This window comes from Accipiter gentilis, chromosome W (genome assembly GCF_929443795.1).
Source record: "Accipiter gentilis chromosome W, bAccGen1.1, whole genome shotgun sequence".
Taxonomy (NCBI): Eukaryota; Metazoa; Chordata; class Aves; order Accipitriformes; family Accipitridae; genus Astur; species Astur gentilis.
The window spans coordinates 27,633,483-27,648,950 of NC_064918.1; the positions used below are offsets into that span (position 1 = coordinate 27,633,483).

Genomic DNA, 15,468 nt, shown 5'->3' on the forward strand with positions numbered 1-15,468 from the left:
GCATCATAGGTTGCAACTGAGGTAGATTTTGGCACCCGCTGGCCACGTGTGCTGAAATCCATTCCTCTGCAAATGTATAAATACTGGGATTTTCCAAAGAGCATTGGGCTGGTGTATGGCAAGGCCATCGTTGCCTCCGTGGGGATGCCCACGCAAAGCTGGCACCTACCGATTGCTGGGATGAGTTTGCGGAGCAAGATGGCACAAGAATGTACAGATGGTTCATCTTCCTTACAGTCCTCAGATGGACGTAGTCATGGATACCGCCGCAAGCCAAAAAAAACATCTGGATGACCCTGGCTGACGTGACCGGACAAGATTTCTTATACCTTAGTACAACAACACCAAGCAATCCCTTTTTCACAGGTTTGATAGGGGGTTACACTGACATTGACAAAGTTTAAGAACTTATTGATGGAGACCCCTGTGCAGCAGGTCATGGACTCAATGGATGGGAATGCCTGGTTTCCACGGATCAGGCATTCACCCTCATTGTCACCCCAGGAATCACAAATTCTGGGGTCCCTGAATACAGACTGGTGTAGTATTATCAGATTTACTGCTAGACATTGATAGTGTCAGACATGCTACGCTACAAAATAGAGCTGCAATTGATTTCTTGCTTTTAGTACAAGGACATGGTTGTGATGAGTTTGAAGGTATGTGTTGTATGAATCTATCCAATCACTCAGAATCCATTTTCAGTAGTATTCAACAATTAAAGAAAGGAGTCAGGAAGCTGATAGAAAGCGATGAATTAGATTGGCTGACAAAGAAGTTCGAGGGTTGGGGATTGTCTGGATGGTTGATATCTCTGGCCAAAACTGTGGGGGTAGTTATCCTGATTGTAATAACTGTGCTCCTAATGTTGCCCTGTCTTTTCAGCCTTCTGCAAAGGGCCCTGCAGAGGGCAGCCAGGACAATATTTTTAGCACAAATACAAAAAGGGGGAATTGTCGGGGGATGCAACGGGTCTGCGGAATGCCTGACAGTTCAAGAACAGAGCGACCTTGAGCAACTTGTAGTGTATCATTTAAAGTCTGGAAAGATCTGAGAAGAGAGGTACAAAAACAAGATAGTGATAAGAAGAACTGCCCTGATGAACTCACCAATCATTAATTGTTAGTTACTAACTAAACCAATCATATACTAACACATACTCTGAAGAAGGGGATAAAAAGGTGTGTTGGAACAATAAAGTAGCCATTTTGCATGATCTATTACTTGTCGTGTCCGTCTCTAACGCCACAGCCCTCCATACCACAGGTGCTTTAACTGCTTGGCTTGCTTAATTGCAGCAAAGGTTTCACATTCATGGATGACCTGTGCAATAGTGTCCATGGTCAAGTCCACCCCTCAATCACGAGCCCATCTATATGTTACATCTCTTCCCTGATGGCCTGAGGTGTCATGTGCCCACTGAGCCATAAATAGCTCACCCTTATGTTGCCAGTCCAGGTCCACCTGGGCCACTTGAATCTTAGTAGCCTGATCCACCTGTTGGTTGTTTCGATGTTTTTCAGTGGCCCGACTCTTGGGTACGTGAACATCTACATGACGTACTTTTACAACCAGATTCTCTAGCCGGGATGCAATATCTTGCCACAGTGCGGCAGCCCAGATGGGTTTACCTCTGCACTGCCAGTTGCTCTTATTCCATTGCTGCTACCACCCCCACAGGGCATTTGCCACCATCCATGAGTCAGGATAGAGAGAGAGCACTGGCCTCTTGTCTTTCAGCAGTGTCTAACACTAGCTGGATGGCTTTCAGCTCTGCAAACTGACTCAATTCACCTTCTCCTTCAGCAGTTTCTGCAACTTGTTTTGTAGGACTCCATACAACAGCCTTCCACCTCCGATGCTTTCCCACAATGCGACAGGACCCATCAGTGAACAGGGCATATTGCCTCTCATTTTCTGGCAGTTTATTATACAGCGGGGCCTCTTCAGTATGTGTCACCTCCTCCTCTGGCGACATTCCAAAATCTTTGCCTTCTGGCAGTCCGTGATCACTTCCACAATTCCTGGGTGACTGGGGTTTCCTATGTGAGCCTGTTGTGTGATCAGTGCGACCCACTTACTCCACGTGGCATCAGTTGCATGATATGTAGAGGAGACCCTCCCTTTGAACATCCAGCCCAGCACTGGCAGTCGGGGTGCTAAGAAGAGCTGTGTTTCAGTACCAACCACTTCTGAGGCAGCTCGAACTCCTTCATATGCTGCCAAGATCTCTTTTTCAGTTGGAGTATAGTGAGCCTCGGATCCTCGATATCCCCGACTCCAAAACCCCAGAGGTCGGCCTCAGGTCTCCTCAGGTGCTTTCTGCCAGAGGCTCCAGGTAGGGCCATTCTCTCCGGCTGCAGTATAGAGCACATTTTTTAGATCTTGTCCTGCCCGGACTGGTCCAAGAGCTACTGCATGAACAATCTCCCGTTTAATTTGTTCAAACGCTTGTTGTTGTTCAGGACCCCATTTAAAATCATTCTTCTTCCTGGTCACTTGATAGAGAGGGCTTACAATCAGACTGTAACTTGTGACAGTCTCCAAAAACCCACAACACCGAAGAAGGCCTGTGTGTCCTTTTTATTAGTCGGTGGAGACATAGCTGCTATTTTCTTGATCACATCTATTGGGATCTGACGACATCCATCTTGCCATCTTATTCCTAAAAACTGGATCTCCTGTGCAGGTCCCTTGACCTTACTTTCTTTTATGGCAAAACCGGCTTTCAGAAGGATTTGGATTATTTTCTTCCCTTTCTCAAATACTTCTTCTGCTGTGTTGTCCCATACGATGGTGTCATTAATGTATTGCAGGTGTTCCAGAGCTTCACCTTTTCCCAGTGCAGTCTGGATTAGTCCAAAGCAAATGGTGGGGCTGTGTTTCCACCCCTGGGGCAATCGATTCCAAGTGTACTGGACACCCCTCCAAGTAAAGGCAAATTGTGGACGACACTCTGCTGGCAGAGGGATTGAGAAAAAAGCATTAGCAATGTCAATTGTGGCATACCACTTGGCTGCCTTTGACTCTAGTTTGTATTAAAGTTCTAACATGGCTGGCACAGCAGCACTCAGCAGCGGCGTTGTGAGTTCATTCAGGCCACGATAGTCGACTGTTAGTCTTCACTCCCCATTAGACTTTCACACTGGCTATATGGGACTATTAAAGGGTGAGTGAGTCTTGCTGATCACTCCTTGGCTCTCCAATTGGCAAATCAGCTTATGGATGGGGATCAGGGAGTCTCGGTTGGTGCGATATTGCCGCCGGTGCACCGTCATGGTAGCAATTGGCACCTTTTGTTCTTCAACCCTCAGCAACCCCAGAACCGAAGGGTCGTGGGAGAGACCAGGCAGGGTAGGGAGCTGTTCAATGCCCTCCGTCTCCAAGGCAGCTATATTGAAAGCCCATCAATATCCCTTCAGGTCCTTAAAATACCCCCTCCTGAGATAGTCTATGCCAAGGATACACGGAGCCTCTGGACCAGTCACAATGGGGTGTTTCTGCCATTCATTCCCAGTTAGGCTTACTTCAGCCTCCAATACAGTTAACTCTTGGGATCCCCCTGTCACACCAGAAATACAAATGGGTTCTGCCCCTTTATAGCTTGATGACATTAGAGTGCACTGCGCGCCAGTGTCTACTAGAGCCTTGTACTCCTGTGGGTCTAACGTGCCAGGCCATCGAATCCACAGAGTCCAATAGACCTGGTTGTCCCTTTCCTCCACCTGGCTGGAGGCAGGGCCCCTCTAATTCTGATCAGAGTATCCAGTATTCACTTCTTGTAAAACTGACTCAGAATACCCTTCAAGAGGATCAGAAATAAGATCAGCCCTTCTACTCTGTTTGGAAACTGGAGCGGCATTTTTCCTGGTAGAATCCCCTTTTCTGGTGGTTTTTCCTCGCAGTTCACATACCCGTGCATTTAGGACCGAGGTAGGTTTTCCGTCCCATTTCCTCATGTCCTCTCCATGATCACATAGGTAAAACCACAGGGCACCTCATCTATTTTCTCTCTTGGGCAGAGGAATGCTCACTCCTAATAGCTGAGACATTGGTCTGTACAGGTGGGGAGTATGACATATCCTCTTTGCATTGCTGGACATCCTGGGACAGCTTCTCCACAGCCAAAATGCAGGCTTGTAGGGGGGAAGAGGTATTTTCTTCATATTGCCAGAGTTGGCAAGGCACTTCATCTTCTATCAGTGCGTCTTCATCTTTCTGGGTCAGTATTGCCAGTGAGTTGGCATAGGATGATGGTGCGCTCCGTGCAAACTTCCACCACATGGGTCGTGCATGGGACTTTGTCTGGATCTCTGGGTAATTGTGCATTGTCCAAGTCATAATGAATCATCTCTAGCATGACGAATTACCTCGGATATTGGATACCTGTCTCCATGGTGGTCCACTTGCCTGTGTGACATATAACATCTTCCTTGAAGGGGTACCTTTCCTTCACACTTGACAGGAGTGGCCTCCAGAGGCTGATGGCTTGTGTCCCTTTTCCAATTGCCTTGTTAATGCCACCCTCCATGGCAAGTGATCCCAGCTGTTTGGCTTCCCTACCTTCTAATTCCAAGCTATTAGCCCCAATGTTCCAACATCAGAGCAGCCAGGTGGCAATGTGCTGACCTGGACAACGGCCAAAATCTTTTCACATATTGCGCAGCTCTCAGGGATAGGTTTTGGGTGATTACCTCTGGTTCTGCCTCTTCCTCCTGTTCCCGTGATGACCCTGGTTCAACTTCCTCCTTCGCTAAGTGAATTGATTTTTTTGTATATGTTGTTTTCTGTATGGGGGCAACTGATACTGGTGCGGATTGGTTCTCTGGTTCAGCTGCAGTGCCTGTCACCTGGGTTGGAAGATCCGCAGTGCCTGTTGGGGGGGTAGGAGTGGCCGCAGTGCTCATCGTTTTGTTGTTAGGTCTAGAGACTTTCTCTTCCCCTTGAGGGTACTGAGTGGTGTCGAACAGGGCTCAATGGGCATGGGCCAGGCCCCAGCACGTTGCAGTGATTTGTATCTCTCTGGAGCTGCCGGGGTGACAGCATACCTTTTCCAAATATTTTACTAGTGCTTCTGGATTTTGCACTTGTTCAGGGGTGAATTTCCAAAACATTGGAGGTGCCCACTTTTCTAGGTACTTGCCCGTACTACCCCACACACCCTGCCACTCATAATTATCCAGCCTTGGGGCACACCTCTGGGTGATCTTCTTAAATAGCTGTTTAACCTTAAATGAGAGCTGAACCACATTCAGAAGTATGCTAATTCCTAGCAGTAGGGCTAGGACCGTGCTGGTCTCAGCATCCCAAGGGTATTCAAATGTTTCAAAATTCTCAAACACCATTGTAACTGGACTGAAGGAGAAAGGAGAGGGGAAGAAAGGTAACCCACCCATAGACTGGTTTTCTATGGAGGAAAGGTAAATGATATAATTATTAATAGTTTCCCACAGATGGCTCCCGCAGTATAAAGGTGACAATGCTGAGTGCAAATACCGGATTAATCCCACAGCCGATGACTTTATCATACCATAAACCAGTGTTATACAATACATCAAAGCGAAAACCTTAATCCACCTCCCACGGATGATAAGCAGCAGAAGAGGAACTACATGCAGCAAGCGAGGTGATACATAACAGAACTTTAATAAACAGAGCAACAACTCTAAGAAGACATAAATCAACATAGTGACCTGTTGGTCATTAAATTATGATTCATGAATTATGATTCATGTTTTAATCCCTCCTGTTCTATTCGTAAAGGTACCAGAATAGCACAATTAGTTCCATTCAGGTCGTGTGTTCCGAGCCCAGGTGAAGTACAACGTGGAGATGGTGGATTCGGCTCCGCAGGGAAACCACAGGTATACTTTGCCATGGACAAAACAAGAGGTAAACCAGAAAAGGTAGTGCAATTGGAAGGGCCTGATGGAGTTATCGTCAAGAAACCGATGACAATCAATACAGGAGCTGATGCTACGATTATTTCACGATGCATTTGGCCTCTGTTGGAGCGGCGGAGGTATGCACATAAGTCGACCCAATATGAGTGATAGAAGTGATTCAATTTTATTTGCACGGATAGCTCATATTTATACAGTTTGCGATAATTATGCCTACTAGTCCTAATATGATTGGTACATTGCTAATGTTTATTCATTACTAAAACACACCCACTTGTGGTTGGCAGCTACGCGTGTTCAGTAACTTTCTCATGAAAACTTCTTCAAAAGTTACTTGTGAAGTTATGCCAAGGTCACACCGTCCCTGTCTTTCTCCTGATAACAGCGAGACCAGCTGTTGTTTTTCTCCCAATATCAGTAAAGCCAGCTATTTTCAGCCAAGGCCTAGTCTTGTTGCTCAAACTGACATTCTTTCACACAGAACTCTGCTCGCACAACTTTTCCACAGGCCCATGTCCTTTTTCAGCAAGCCACTTCCCAACAATTCCCCCTTTTTCTTTTTGTGCGAGTAGAGCTTGGTGTGTCAGCTTTGAGACTCCTCTCATCATGTACCCATACGCAATTTTAACTATTACACAGATTAATATCAATATACCCAACCATCGTAAGGCTTCCTTAATCAATGACATTAGCCGTGGTGTTATCCCACCAAATATTGACTCTAACACCCCATCAAACCAACTAGTTTCTTGCTGGATCTTTGTGTATGTTTCTTCAGCCAATTTATCTGTTTGTGAATAGATTGAGGTAAAATTTTAACACCTGCTGTATTGCCCTTTGCAAAGATCTGTGAACACAATTAATTAAACACAGTAAAAACAACATTATACCTAATAAAATACATAAGCACACAAAAAGAGGTTTGATTAATAGCTTTAGCTAGTGACACCCAAACATTCTTACTGTCCCATGGCGTTAACCGATGTGGATCAATCACCGGTGTCACTGTCATGCTGCTTACTACAGTCAGTGTGTTCCATATCAATCTCAGCATAAGGTTTCAAGTTTATGGGTAAATCAGGAACGTATCTGCCAGACATGGAGGATGTGATTTTTTGTCCAATTGCTGTCAAGGCTTGCCGTCCCGGTGCACTTAGTTGTCTTGTAGAAGTTAAACTATCGCTGCCCCGCAATAAATCCAGCAGCGGCTGTAAGTCTGTATTTGTAATACCACAACAAGGTCGAATCCACTGTAGGTCTCTGTTTAAATCTTTCTCCCTCTTTTTGTTTTTGAGCAATCCAGGCTTACTTAATAACTTGGGATGCCATTTTCCTTAATAAGCTGAACAAGGTAAAACTATTACAATAGCTACAATCACAGTAACTACAATAATGCCCATAATTCTTTGAGCCAACCTGTTACCCCTAATGACCCAGACCATGAGGACTATGAGGAAGATGAACCATCCATACATTCTTGTGCCATCTTGCTCCACGAACTCAGCCCAGCAATCGGTAGGTGCCAGCTTTCCTTGGGCGTCCCCACAGAGGCAACGATGGCCTCACCGTACACCAGCCCGATGCTCTTCGGAAAATCCCGGTATTTATACATTTGCAGAGGAACGGGTTTTAGCACACATGGCCAGCGGGTGCCAAAAGTCCGCCTCGGTTGCAATCTATGACGCATGCGCTCGCTGGCCAGGCGCGCTGCACGAGTCATAGCCATCTTGTCTATTGGTTCGCGGGCTTTACGATACAGTTGCGATGCGCAGAGAATCTTGACCTGTTATGTTAGCCAAGGTGACCCATACATTAGTTTTTGGCTGAGGTGGTATTCATATTGCCACATCATCTACGATGCTCCAGATGATGATGGTCGTGCAAATCGAACAGGAGTCCGTCGTGGGCCTGTATCTGTGGAAACACAATCAAACTCGTTCCCAGGTTATTAATGGAAATAGACCTTACCCCTAATTTTGGCTTTAACTAACTTTTATATTTACCCCACACTGTCTTCTCGTAATCACGCTATGTTTAATCAAATTATGCTTAACATACTTTTTACCTAAAGCAAGTTCTATATACAATAAGGCACGCTGTTCTAAAAACCTCTCTGAAGGACTCAGTGTCCGCTAGTAATACTCTATTAGTTAGAATCTGTCGGATCAGTGGCTTCAGCACCCGCCGGTGCCGTGCCAGTCGCCATTGGGACAATTCCGGGTCCAGCATCAGTGCGAAGCCATGGCTTGACCCACTTAGCTGGGATCTCCCAGTAAGTTTTACTTCTGCTGATCCGCACCATTTCCCGGATTCTGGGTCCTTATACATTACCATGATTCCTGTACTTTGTTGCGTCCTTTCTGCCTGTAAAAGAACATGATGCACTACCATTGGTGGGTCTTTGTGATCACCTGTCAATCTAAGATAATTTAGCACAAATAAGGCTTTGGCCAATCGTTCCTCTGGGAGTAAGCCCTGGGTTCCCCCTTTTTGTTTTTGCAGCATGTTCTTTTAGGGTTTGGTTGGCCCATTCGATAATAGCCTGTCCTGTGGGAAGATGTGGAATACCGGTACCATGATGAATTCCCCACAAATTACAAAATCGAGCAAATCGTGTAGAACCGTAGGCTGGGCCGTTGTCCGTCTTAATTTCTTTAGGCACACCCAGTACTGCAAAAGAAGCGTGAAGATGTCATTCAATATGTAAGGCCTTTTCTCCAGTTCGTGCCGTGGCCCACATGGCAGCAGGATAGGTATCAATACGCACGTGCACAGAACGCTTTGCACCAAACCACGTGACATGGGTGACATCCATTTGCCACAACTGCAATGGCAAAAGACCTCATCGGTTAACCCCACGGCCCAAGCCCAGCCCTTCCTTTTGACAATCAGGGCATGCTTTAACGATACCTTGGGCATCAGTAAGTGGTAAGTCAAATTGCTTTGTTAACATCCTAGCGGGTTGGTGCAAGAGCGCATGTGATTGCCGTGCTTTGTTGAAAACGATTCCCTGGAGGAGGCTCCCGTGGCGCTGCAACCAATTGGTCAACTCTGTCATTTCCCGTTTCTCATCTGCACAGTGTTCTCATACCCAAGAGTTCTACCAGAGGGGTCATATTGCCATTAGTGATACCGCAAAGATTCCGCACCCACTGGATATCTCCCACAAGCTTCTGGACATCATGTAACATTGAAATTTCTCATGTTATTTGAACCTTCTGAGGTTTAACATTACTAGCATTTATGTGCCACCCCAAATACTTCCAAGGTGCTGCCTTTTGCACCTTTTCAGGAGTGATTATTACTCCGCGATGGCTTAAGATGTCCTGCAATTGAGTTAAAATCTCATCCTGTGGCAAGTTACTGAGGTAACTGCTTTCTTACAGGTTCTGATGCCCAGGCCACATACACCTGACGCATCGTGGGGGAATTGCGCATTCATTGCGGTAACACGACCCAATGGTATCTCTTATAGGGTTCTGCCTTGTTAATCGATGGTACCGAAAAGGCGAACCGTTCAGCGCCATCTGGGTGCAATCTTTTAGATTTATAATTAACAAATCCCATTCTTCTGGAAGCATAACTGGAGATGGCAAACCTGGCTGCAGGGCTCCCATACTGTGCATCACCACATTCACAGCTCTGAGATCATGTAACAGTCTCCATTTCCCACTTTTCTTGGGAATGGTAAATATTGATGTATTCCATGGACTAGTAGAAGGAACAACATGTCCCGCTCTCAACTGGTCCTCAACTAACCCTTGTATTTTTAGTAGCCTTTCAGAATTTAGCAGCTACTGATCAATCCAAACAGGTTCATCTGTTTTCCAGTTAATTTTTAGAATCGGCTACCCCTCAGTGACCGCTCCTAAAAAGGATGCGTCACTAACATTGCCTTCATTTGGCTCAATAAATCATGGCCTACGAGGCCAAACAATTCAGTTGGGGTAGTCATGACATACGGACACGTCGTAATGTGTTCACCATCGGGGAACACAAATGTAATCAGTAGCTGACTTACTAAGGTGGCTTGTGTGCCCCCTATCCCTGCAATACCAAAGTTTGGATTGATCGATGGCCATGATGGAGGCCAAATGCATTGTGAAATAATCATAACATCAGCACCTGTATTGATTGTCATCGGTTTCTTGACAACAACTCCATCGGGCCCTTCCAATTGCACTACCTTTTCTGGTTTACCTCTTGTTGTGTCCATGGCAAAGTATACCTGCGGTTTCCCTGTGGAGCCGAATCCACCATCTCCACGTTGTACTTCACCTGGGTTCGGAACACACGACCTGAATGGAACTAATTGTGCTATTCTGGTACCTTTAGGAATAGAAACAGGAGGGATTAAAACATGAATCATAATTTTCACAGTCCCACAATAATCTGCATCAATAAGCCCTGGGAGCACCAGAATTCCTTCTAGAGCTGTTGAAGATTGCCCCATTAAAAATGCACTAAGTCCAAACCCCAATGGTCCCTTTATGTTGACTGCGGTTTCCACATCCACTCCAGAGCTTCCTGCGGTGGCGGATCTGGTGGTTGCGAGGCTGCCTGAGGGCTGGCAGCTCAAGCCCCTTGCATTCGTGTCGTCGCGCGAGGGGCCTTCGCAGTCAGTGTAAAGTTTCCCTTCTTCCTGTATTCTTGGTGGTATGGTTATCTTTCTTACACTTGTTGCAGCACTTACTGTTAACAGTACCTGTACATTTGCTCCTAATGTGTCCACGTTTGCCACAGTTAGAACACTTGACCAAGGGTGTCTTACTGGCCTTGTGTTTCTTTGTAGCTCCTTGGAGAGCTGTGGCAGCATAGGCTACTTTCTGTGAGTCCACTGATCGATCCGTGTATTCTATCATATGAACGACGTCTGCATTTTTCGGCAAATTACACAATGCTTTGCGTGTCTTTTCAGTAGCATTTTCAAAAGCAAGTATTTTGAACATGTTTTCTTTCATGCCCTCGTTCATGTCAGGGTGGTCATAAATTGTATTCTCCTGTTTCACCTGGGTAAAAGCATGGCTGTACATATTGTCTGGTATGGTAAGAAAAGCTTGATACGCCAAGATCTGCGATAGATGATGAACCTCAGTGACACATTGTAACTGAGCGTTCCCTGATGCGAAGGGTCCAGTACCCATCGGCATCTGCGTGGTTACTCCCCATAGGGGATCTGTTTGTTGTCGTGATGTTGCTTGTTCCCTATCACAGAGCTTCTCCCACTGCCAGAAAAACACTAACATTCGGGCGGGTGTCAAAATCAACTGTGCTAGCTGTTTAATATCTTGAGGTATCAGCGTATCAGCAGAAAAAATGAATTGCAGTATTTGGTGAGTTAACGCAGATTTGATTCCGTACTGACTCACAGCATTCCTTAATTTCTCAATGACCTTCCAGTCAAACACCTCCCATTTTTTCTGTCCATTTTGATGCAATAACTGGGAATGCTTAGAGCATAGTCCCTTCTATAATGGCATCTGTTATTACACCCCTCCAATGTCTCTGCCTTTCTTCTGCAGCGGCTATTACAGGCGGCTCCGCGTCTATCACGGGTGCGGTTGGTTTCCCCGTCTCTTTTCCCCATTTCCTTTAACAATTCTAACATTGTCTCTTTTTGTTCTATTATTAGAGTAGCCAAGTCCTTGTTTGCATTATTTCAATCAGGGTGTATGCTAGGTATAATTTGTTCATGTTGAACGGTGGTATCTGAGGGCTGGTTTTTCGTAGGCAGATTTTTACTCACTCCCTGATTCTGTAGGGTTTCCTTTAATCGTACGGTTAGGGAGGCTTGGGAACTGTCGGATGGCTGATTAATATCGGCAGTCCCAGGGAGTGGAGCAGAAGTCAAGGGCACGAGAGTAGGCGAACAAGCTCCAAAAAGTCTCTCTCGCTGCATTATGTTTTTCTCCCCGCTTTTCCCTTTCGCTTGCGGTTGGAGAGAGCGAGCAGCAAAAGCAGACGCAGACGCTTTACGATCTGCTTTCATTTCTTACAGAGTTGTCTTAATCAATTTCCATAAAGTTACAAGATCTTTAACTTCTTTAGACCCGTCACTAATTTCATCCCATAGGGAGGTTCCGATAGCATTCCAGGTACTAAGCTCAAAAGCTGTACCCACACTACTTGAAAGGTTTCTGTCCTTGCTTCATTAGTTTTTTAGCTGATTTATCATCGTCAGTTACCATATCCCATAATACGTCTCCTAATCTACGCCATTCACTCTCCTCAAATAATAAATCCGGATTCTTAAAGCATCCCTTAACGCGACCCAGCACGACTAACCCCGAAATTTGCTTAATGCAGTTTACTCCCCGCTTTTCTAAAAAGCACTGTAATAATTTTAGGGCTACCTCTTGATCCATTGCCGGCCGGCTTCTTGATACTCCTGGGTGCTACCTTGATTAAGGCACCTCGGTTAAAAAGTCTTTGCAGCCTTTTTCCAGTAGCCCTCACTGACGGCGAACCCCTTTTGGACGGTCCAGGCACGAGAGTTAACACACCAACCAAGACGATCAGCGTTCGGTTAATCTTTTGCCCCCCGGTCGCTGCTACCGGTGCTTCTCAGTGTCCGTCGCTCCAATTCCCCTTTCTTCGGCCCCTGTTCAGGCGCCATTTGTTGGAGCAGCGGAGGAATGCACATAAGTCGACCCAATATGAGTGATAGAAGTGATTCAACTTTATTTGCACGGATAGCTCATATTTATACAGTTTGCGATAATTATGCCTACTAGTCCTAATATGATTGGTACATTGCTAATGTTTATTCATTACTAAAACACACCCACTTGTGGTTGGCAGCTACGCGTGTTCAGTAACTTTCTCATGAAAACTTCTTCAAAAGTTACTTGTGAAGTTATGCCAAGGTCACACCGTCCCTGTCTTTCTCCTGATAACAGTGAGACCAGCTGTTGTTTTTCTCCCAATATCAGTAAAGCCAGCTATTTTCAGCCAAGGCCTAGTCTTGTTGCTCAAACTGACATTCTTTCACACAGAACTCTGTTCGCACAACTTTTCCATAGACCCATGTCCTTTTTCAGCAAGCCACTTCCCAACAGTGACCAGCGACTATTAGACCAATATAATGAATGCTTGTAACAAATTTGTTTTAACAAGCTCTGGTCATGTTTGTTGTTATCTCAATACTTCGTGCCCCACATTGGTCGCCAAAATGGACTGTCGTGGTTTAACCCCAGCCAGCAACTAAGCACCACGCAGCCGCTCACTCACTTCCCCCCCACCCAGTGGGATGGGGGAGAAAATCAGGGAAAAGAAGTAAAACTTGTGGATTGAGATAAGACCAGTTTAATAGAACAGAAAAGAAGAAACTAATAATGATAGTGATAACACTAATAAAATGACAACAGTAGTAATAAAAGGATTGGAATGTACAAATGATGTGCAGGGCAATTGCTCACCACCTGCCGACCGATACCCAGTTAGTCCCTGAGTGGTGATCCCCCCACCCCCACTCCCCCCAGTTTCTATACTAGATGTGACATCACGTGGTATGGAATACACTGTTGGCCAGTTTGGGTCAGCTGCCCCAGCTGTGTCCCCTCCCATCTTCTTGTGCCCCTCCAGCTTTCTCACTGGCTGGGCATGAGAAGCTGAAAAATCCTTGACTTTAGACTAAACATGACTTAGCAACAACTGAAAACATCATTGTGTTATCAACATTCTTCTCATACTGAAGTCAAAACATAGCACTGTACCAGCTACTAGGAAGACATTAACTCTATCCCAACTGAAACCAGGACAGAGACCAAGCTGAGTGGTGAGTGGACACATCAGAAGGGAGAGCCATATTACAGAGACACCTGGACAGTCTGGAAGAGTGGGCAAGCAAGAACAGTGTGAAGTTTAGCAAATACAAGTGCAAGGTCCTGCACCTGGGACGACATAACCAAAGAGCCCAGTACAGGCTAGGATCTGTGTGGCTGGGGAGCAGCCTTGCTGAAAGGGATCGATCTGGGGGTCCTGGTGGACAACAAGCTGAACATGGGTCAGCAGTGTGCCGCTGCAGCAGCAAAGGCAAATGGGATCCTGGCCTGCATCTGCAGGGGCATTACTAGCAGAGATAGAGATGTGATCATCCCACTCAATGCTTGTCAGGCTGCACCTGGAGTACTCTGTCCAGTTCTGGTCCCCACAATTGAAGAAAGATGCGGACAGACTGGAAAGGGTCCAAAGGAGGGCCACGAAGATGATCAAAGGGCTGGAGAACCTGTCCTATGAGGAAAGACTGAAGGAGTTGAGTCTTTTCTCCCTAGAGAAGAGAAGGCTCAAGGGTGACCTCATCACAATATTCCAGTACTTAAAGAGTGGCTACAAAGAGGACGGAGGCTTTCTCTTCACAAGGAGCCACATAGAGAGGACATGGGGTAACGGGTACAAGTTGCATTGGGAGACGCTTAATCTCCATATAAGAAAGAAATTTTTTACAGCGAGAACAATCATTCACTGGAACAACCTCCCCAGGGACCTGGTGGAGTCCCCATCACTGGAGGTTTTCAAGATGTGATTGGACAGAGTGCTAGATAATCTCATCTAGGCTCCCTTTCCCACAAAGGGTTGGACCAGCTGATCTTTTGATGTCCTATCCAACCTGGCCTGTTCTATGATTCTATGAAGATGATTTTAATGATGCATTTTAGAGTTCAGCCCAATCAGAGAGGTGCATCTGCACAAATGGGAAAGTGAGAAACACAGGGGTGCTGTCACAGGTATGTGTACAAGTAGTAAGAGCTTCTTCAGACAGTTTTGCTACTAAAGCTAGCATCTTTTGAAATTATGCTTGCCAATAAGACTAGAATGAGGTGGGAACTGAAACCATTAAAAAGATAATAAATGATCAAAAAAAAAAAAAAAAAGAGAAAGCACAGAGTGAACAGAATGGAAAAATATGCAATGCAACCTTATTCAGAAAAAAACAAAATGAAATCCACATGGCAGTTGAATGAGGCATGTTTCTAGTGATCATATAACAGTATCAGTCCAGTTGTCAGTGACCAGGAAAGGCCCAGACATATGCCTTATTTGAAGGTCTAGACCCAAAGTCTCTTTCTTTGCTACCTTCAGCCAGTGTTTCACTCATGTCCCCACCCAGGATCCTGGCCTTTATTTCCTTGCATAAATCACTGAACTTCTGCCATTAAACTGCTTGAGAACTGCAAGGCTTGGACTGGAGTACACCTTGTGCAGAGGACTACTCTGTCAAATCCCCATCCTGATTTCTTTCTGTTCTTTTCTCCTGTCCCAGACTCCTTGTCCCAATAGAGTACTTTCTTTACCTCCTCTGTTTCTTGTCTTCTCTGCATTCAAAGCAGGAGGCTTTCCTCCTTTGCATTTCCAGAAGGCTCATTAAAGACTGGTTGTCAATTATAGTTCTCACTCTCACACTGACTGACAAGAAGTGGGAACAGCAATTGTTGGACAAAAGTCATGCTTTGCTGTGGACTTCAGCATCCCCTGTGCAAGGGGTATAGACTGTATAGTCTACGCACTAAGAACAGTGAGAGGCATGCTCAGTGAGGGTGAATAATCTCAAGATATTAGCTGCTGA

At 45.6% G+C, this 15,468-nt stretch overlaps 1 long non-coding RNA gene across 1 annotated transcript; it reads right to left on the reverse strand.

Annotated features, from left to right (window-relative positions):
• Nucleotides 1-7,722: 7,722 nt before the first annotated feature.
• On the reverse strand, nucleotides 7,723-12,894 carry LOC126035522 (uncharacterized). Its single transcript, XR_007504965.1, has 3 exons — nucleotides 12,257-12,894; nucleotides 10,132-10,232; nucleotides 7,723-8,573 (listed from the first exon to the last, which is right to left on the reverse strand). It is a non-coding gene; the product is annotated as an uncharacterized LOC126035522 (long non-coding RNA).
• Between the last annotated feature and the right edge of the window lie 2,574 nt (nucleotides 12,895-15,468).